This window comes from Galeopterus variegatus, unplaced genomic scaffold, assembly GCF_000696425.1.
Source record: "Galeopterus variegatus unplaced genomic scaffold, G_variegatus-3.0.2 Scaffold299, whole genome shotgun sequence".
Classification (NCBI taxonomy): domain Eukaryota; kingdom Metazoa; phylum Chordata; class Mammalia; order Dermoptera; family Cynocephalidae; genus Galeopterus; species Galeopterus variegatus.
The window spans coordinates 261,504-269,115 of NW_007726410.1; positions in this window are offsets into that span (position 1 = coordinate 261,504).

Sequence of the window (7,612 nt, forward strand, 5' to 3'; positions counted from 1 at the left end):
CTTTTGAAAAAAATACCATAGAAGTGAAGTGCTATCGTCATCACATTGTATGAGAGGGTACATGATATCACTGGGGATGTTAAAGGGTAAAAATACTTGAGTTCTCTTCCTTAAGTACACAGTATTAAAGACCCTTAATTACTTATACCTTTCTTGCCACCCATAAAATAGGTTTAGCTTCTTTTTCTCTTATGGTGTGAGCATTAATATTTATTTATTATATAAATTCCTAGTGAATTCTTACTTTGTGCTGTCAGGCAATTCATTGATTTCATGAACTCAGTGAATCCTCATTTGTAATGTAAGTGCATTAAACTAGAATACAGACCCCTCTGAGAACACGAAGAAAGCCAATGAACCTTTTGCATAAAAATACACAAAGGTACGTACTTAAATGTTATAAAACAACCTCAGGGCATTTATATACCTCCCTGACCCCTAGCTATTGGGGTCAGGTTGAGAACCCTGAGTAGAATGATTCCTAAGCTTCCTTGAAAATAAAGAGACTAGGGCCGGCCCGGTGGTGCACTGGAGAGTGCGCTGCTTGGGAGCGTGGCAGCCCTCCCGCTGAGGGTTTGGATCCCATGTGGAGACCGGTTCCCGCTCACTGGCTGAGCGTGGTGCGGGCGCAACACCGAGGGTTGCGATCCCGTTGCCGGTCAGTAAAAAAGACAAAAAGGAAAAAAATAAAATAAAATAAAGAGACTATTAGGACTTCTTTATCTTCCCAATCACTTTATTGCTTCTTCGTACATACAAGACACACTATATTTGTATCTAGTATAAATTAATGAAATGGTGTAGAATGAACGTGGTATTCAGATCAATCTAAATTCTTTGTTAAACCAGCCAGCAGCCAAAAAAAAAATTCTTTATTAAAAATCTGATATTGATGTATACTTACTATTTGTTCACAAACATTATCTGTCACTTTTAGCAGCTGTAATTACAGGGATCAGTTTCCCAATCTGCCATCTAGGAGACATACCCCAAGTGAGCATTTGCAGTTTTCCTAGCATCAGTTTGTTGGAAGGTGTCTGCTACGACTCAGTTTGCAAAAGACTCAGCTGTCAGAACACCAGGCAGAGACTGACTTACAGGGTTTGATCTGTTTCACAGCCTTTTAAAGTGCAAAACATTAATTATCTGTTTGATAAGGCATCAATGCCTGTTCAAGAATAAGACTCTCCTTTATTCATGTGTCATAGATTGATAAACTAAGCTCTAGCAAAATAAGCAGACTGCATAGAAGAATTGGACCTTTGGTAAATGAGTGGTTTTGGGACTAATCAGTATCCTAACAAAGTACACAGACTGGGGCACATAATGATAGAAAAGAGGGTCTAGATGTGGCCTGGGATAAGTAGCTAGGTAAAGCTGGAAACCAGCAAGTATTTTTCTTCGGGGATTTTGCCTGCTTGAGTAGACAGCATCTGCTGCCTAAAAGCTTGGACTTGAGTAAGACAGATCTGGCTCAAGTCTTGTCTTTGCCACACAACTGCTATGTAATTCTAGATCAGTTGGCCATTCTGGATCCTAGTTTGATGGCTACCTCTGAGGTGTGAGAGTGAGATGAGGTAACATACAAACAGCACTTAAAGGGCTGGTAACATATAAACAGCAGTTAAAGGGCTGGTTAGTTAAAGCATGGTGATGTTAACACCAAGGTCCAGGGTTCAATCCCTGTATCAAACAGCTGTCAAAGAAAAAAAAAAAAAAAAAGATCAAACAGCACTTAGCAAAGGGTCTGGTCCACAGTTAAGCATTCACTTTACAACTGAGCTATTATCACTATTTCCTTGCTGCAACTAGAAATGACATTATGAGATAATACTTGGACTCAATTTTACATTATTATTTTTTGTCTTCCCAGTTCATCTTGTATTTCCTAAACCCTACCAGACAGGTGGTTACCACACAACAATTCCAAACACTAAGCTATAAAGAGCCCAGGCCCAGTGTGGCAAAGCCTGGGGTTGCTGTGTTCATTCACTATGTAGAACAGGATGTCATCTAGACCAGCTCAGCTGGGGATGACAGCTGTGCCACGGGGGAGGCCTGTGGTCATTCACTCCCTTTTCCAGGAAGATAAGCTCACTGCTATGGGTGAGATTGCAACATACTCTGTGGTGTTTAATCATTTGGTATTAAGTGCTGCTTTTACTCTCCCTATAAATTATTGCCAGTGAATTACGACAAGTGACTAGGAAGTTAAGATTATCATCGTTCTTTTATTTCCTTTTAGCAAAGTTATTTTAAAAACATCTTGATGATAGTTAGAAATTACAGTCCTGTTCCTTGGATTTCAACTGTCAGGTAAAAGAAAAAAAATATTGTCTCAATTGCCTTTAAATGCCTTGGTTGCATTAAGTGGTAAAACGAGATGTAAAAAGATCCCACTGAGGTTTTACATCAAGGGATCAAACTGGTTTCCACCTTCAAGCACAGCATTCCTTCCCACTGACTTCAAGAGCAAAAATGACAAACAAGGACTTGTTGAATTGATACTTATTAGGATGCAGTTTTTTTTTTCCTTTTTGTCTTTTTTTACTGACCGGTAACGGGATCGCAACCCTCGGTGTCGCGCCCGTACCGGGGACCGGCAATGGGATAGCAACCCTCGGTGTTGCACCCGCACCACGCTCAGCCAGTGAGCGGGAACCGGTCTCCACGTGGGATCCGAACCCTTGGTGGGAGCACCGCCGTGCTCCCAAGCGGCGCACTCTCCAGTGTGCCACCGGGCTGGCCCAGGATGCAATTTTGAAAAGGGTAGGTGAAGGCATCTAAACACTTGAATACATCTTTCTTTTTTTACACACTTATACACAGCTAACAATTTGTAACTGGAGAATTACACAGTGGTAATAAAGTAGATAAACACAACTAAACTATTTCTACTATAAAATGTAAAATGCTCATATAATCAATGTGGAGACTCAAGAGACAGGTATGTGTTTGAGAACTGAAGATGAGTGCTGTAGGCACCTACCCTGGTTACTAATCATTAGGGAGAAGGAAGAGCAAATACTTACGAAACTAAGGTAGGACAACAAGAAGGAATATGCTTAGACAAGTGCTAGGAGTGGTCAGGGAGCAGGTATGAACTTCCTCTGTTCATAAACTCTTTGCAGTCAACAGCACACGAGGCTGGGGAGGATGTTTTGATGGCCAGGAGGTCAGGAGATTTCACACCCAAGAGCTTGTGTGAATGTGTATGAAAAATTGAAATTGGCTAGCTGTGAATTTTTAATGATTGGATTGGTTACTTCTCTGATGAGTGTTTTAACTAGTAAATTCTTCAAGGCAACTTATTTCTATTAACATGGTATGTCCTACACCTCACCTACCAGTAATCAACTCATATCTATTCTCAGACTGTGAATAGGGCTGTCAATGAACCCATAATTATTAGTTTTTACTTACTTAAACTTTATTTACTTTTACATTCCTGAACAAGACGAATAAAATTTTTATACATGAGTGTATTTCCAAAAGAAAAAAAAAATCATTGGGGAAAACATCACTGGGGAAAAACCACATTAAACTTTATTTACTTTTACATTCCTGAACAAGACGAATAAAATTTTTATACATGAGTGTATGTCCAAAAGAAAAAAAAAATCATTGGGGAAAACATCACTGGGGAAAAACCACACAAAGGGTGCTAGGATGCCCTAGCAGGGAATCTAGAAAACCCCCAGAGAAAAATAAAGTAAAGGTTACTTAGGGCAGGAATTGAACAAGAATTTTCCTTGGGTTAGCATGGACATACTTTAAAGGCCAAGACTAGTAAGATAGGCAGATTCACAGTAGAATATGAACACATCCATGTCACAGGACCCTACATGATGTAAACTTAATATACAGAGAAAAGAGTGACTGAAAGGTTGAAGTACATATTTGTCTTAGTTTGTTTTGTGCTGCTATAACACAATACTTGAGACTGAGTAATTTATAAAGAATGGAGATTTATTTCTTATACTTCTGGAGTCTGGGAAGCCTAAGGTCAAAGGGCCTGCATCTGATGGAGGCCTTATTGCCATGGGATGACAGAAGGAGGAAGGACAAGAGAGTGCACATGAGAGAGAGGGGAAGGGGGCCAAACTCATGCTTTTATCAGGAACCCATTCCTGTGATAACTAACCCACTTCCGTGATACCAGCATTAATCTATTCATAAGGACAGAACCCTCATGACCTAATCACCTCTTAAATGTTCCAACTGTCTAGCTGCCGTGGGAAGAATTCTGAAGCTGCTTCCAGGTTCAAATCAAAAGGATGCCATGAATAATTATTAAAGTGAGTCATGGGTTAGAAAGCCAGGAGTGGCAACATATGCACCTTATATTTGTCATCCCTGATGTGTACTCCCGACATTTTGCAGATGGGAAAACTGATAATCAGAGATGTAAAGTCCTAAATTCTGGTTCCCTGACTCAATATAATGCTGTCTTTAACTTACCACATTGCCTCTTTGCCTCACTCAGTGTATCAGTGTCATTAAATGTTCATTTAAGCTTAAGAAGCATCAACCAGGTAGTTTTGGCAATGATCAAGACAAAATTCTCTTTTCTAATGCTGTTATATAATTAATCTGGAAAATATCAAACAAGTCACTGCATGAAAAAGTAGAGGATGCAGCTTCTAGAAATGGAAGTGATGTGTGATATTTGGTAATGGTTAACATTTTATCTAGCTCTAAATACTTTCTTTGTATCCCATAATTGTAATATTGTAACACACACACACACACACACACACACACACACACACACACACAATTAAGGTAATATTAAACAAAAACATTACTTTTTTGCCTCCTGAAAAGTGATTTAAGAGGCTGGCCAGTTAGCTCAGTTGGTTAGAGCATGGTGCTGAAAACACCAAGGTCCAGGGTTCAATACCTGTACCAGCCAGCCGCGAAAAAAAAAAAAAAGTGATTTACAACCCATGTATTTACAGCCAACTGACCATTGACAAGGGCACCAAGAACATACAATGGGGAAAGGAGAGCCTCCTCAATAAACAGTGCTGGGAAAACTGGACATCCATGTGTAGAAGAATGAAACTTGATCCGTATCTCTTGCCATATACCAAAATCAACTCAAAATGGATTAAAGACTTAAATATAAGACCTGAAACTTTAAAACTCCTAGAAGAAAACATAATGGATACAGGGCTGGGCAAAGACTTAATGAAAGAAAGGATATAGGGCTGGGTAAAGACTTTATGAAAGAAAAAATAAACAAATGGGATTATATCAAATTTAAAAACTTCTGCACAGCAAAAGAAACAATCAACAGAGTGAAAAGACAACCTACAAAATGGAAGAAAATATTTGCACAGTATGTATCCAACAAGCGGTTAATATCCAGAATATACAAAGAGCTCAAACAACCTTACAATAAAAAAACAAATAATCCAATTAAAAACTGGGTGAAGGAGCTGAATAGACATTTTTCAAAGGAAGACATACAAATGGCCAACAGGTACATGAAAAAATGCTCAACATCACTAACCATCAGGGAAATGTAAATCAAAACAACTTTGAGATACCATCTTACCCCAGTTAGACTGGCTATTATAAAAAAGACAGAGAATAACAAATGCTGGCAAAGATGCAGAGAAAGGGGAACTCTTCTACGCGGAGGAGGGACTGTAAATTAGTACAGCCATTATGGAGAACAGTATGGAGGTTCTTCAAACAACTACAGATAGAACTACCATAGGATCCAGCAATCCTTTTTCTCAGTACATATCCAGAAGATTAGAAATCATCATGTCAAAATACCTGCACTCCCATGTTTATTGCAGCTCTATTTACTTACAATAGCCAGACTATGGAACCAATCTAAATGTCCATTGATGGATGACTGGATAAGGAAAATGTGGTATATATAAACAATGGAATACTACTCGGCCACGAAATAGAATGAAATTCTACCATTTGCAGCAACATGGATGAGCCTGGAGAAAATCTGGCTAATTGAAACAACTCAGGTGCAGAAAGAGAAATACCACATGTTCTTACTTGTAAGTGGGAGCTGATTCCATAAAGAGAAATATATATAATAAAGAGAGAGAGAGAAAGAAACAACCATCACAATAATATGTTGAACTTTTAGAAGGAGAGAAAAGAACTGTGGATACCAGAGGTGTAAAAAGGGAGGGGAAAAAAGGGGAAGGAGGGGTTAACAAGAAATTGGTTAATAGACACAAAGAAGGATTATGTACTGTAATGATGAACAAGCTAACTATCCTAATGTGACCATCACACATTGTACACACTATTGAAAGTCAACTTTGTACCCCAAATATATAATAATTTTTTAAAAGTGATTTAAACAGAATTCCTCAAGTTAAAAAGCAAATTTCCACCCAGAAAATGTTTAGTGCTAGTATGTATAATAGTCAAGAGCATGAATTGGAGCTTGACTGCTTGGCTCTACTATTTACTTGTTTTGTGGCCCTGGGCAACATACTTAATCTTTATGAGCTAGGTCTCCTGTACAATGGGAATAATAATAGTACTTACCTCCTAGGTGGTTATGAGGATTAAAGGAGTTAGTACAGGTAACATTCTCCTTTTTTTTTTTTTTTTGGCTGCTGGCCAGTGTGGGGATCTGAACCCTTGACCTTGGTGTTATAACACCACATTCTAACCAAGTGAGCCAGCCCATATATGTAACATTCTAAGAACTGTGCTTGGCAATTGGCACACAGTGAATGCTATACAGTCATGTGCCACATAACAATGTTTTGGTCAACAATGGACCATACATATGATGGTGGCCCCTGAAGATTATAATGACTATTCCATATAGCCTAGATATGTGGTAGGCTGTACCATCTAGGTTTGTAAGTACGCTCAATGATATTCACACAACAAAATCACATAACTACACCTTTCTCAGAATGAATCCTTGTCCTTAAGTGACATATAACTGTATCGGTATAATGTTAGCCAATGCCATCATGATAACATATCACCTTTTACTCGGTGAATACTTTCTGGCCTGTCCCAAACCCTCTTTCTAACAAAGAACTGATTATCTTGTTTGTAACCTATATAATCTTTATTTGATTATATGAGGTCCCCACCAGACTTTTTTATTGTGACTATAAGGGAGATTTTACAAAAGGATTCTAAGGAGATATGAACATTAAATGTAATGTGATATCCTAGATGGGATGTTGAAACAGAAAAAGGACATTAGGTAAAAAGTAAGGAAATCTGATCTGTGACTGATCTTGTGATATATATACAAGTACATATATATCTCAGACAGAAGTTCACAAAACAATACTTATCCATATTACGTGTACTACACTCTGATTTTTTTTATGACATTTCATTTTGTAAAAAATGCTATTGTGAGGGATTTGTGCTACACAGATGAATGAATTTGTCAGAATTCAGCAAATGTACATTAAAGACTCATGAATTTTATTACATATAAATTATACATCAAAAGAAAATAAACTATAGGGCCGGCCCGGTGGCGCACTGGATAAGTGCGCCGCTTGGGAAGCGCGGCGGCGCTCCCTCCCGAGGGTTCGGATCCCACATACAGACCGGTTCCCGCTCACTGGCTGAGCGAGGCGCGGGAGCA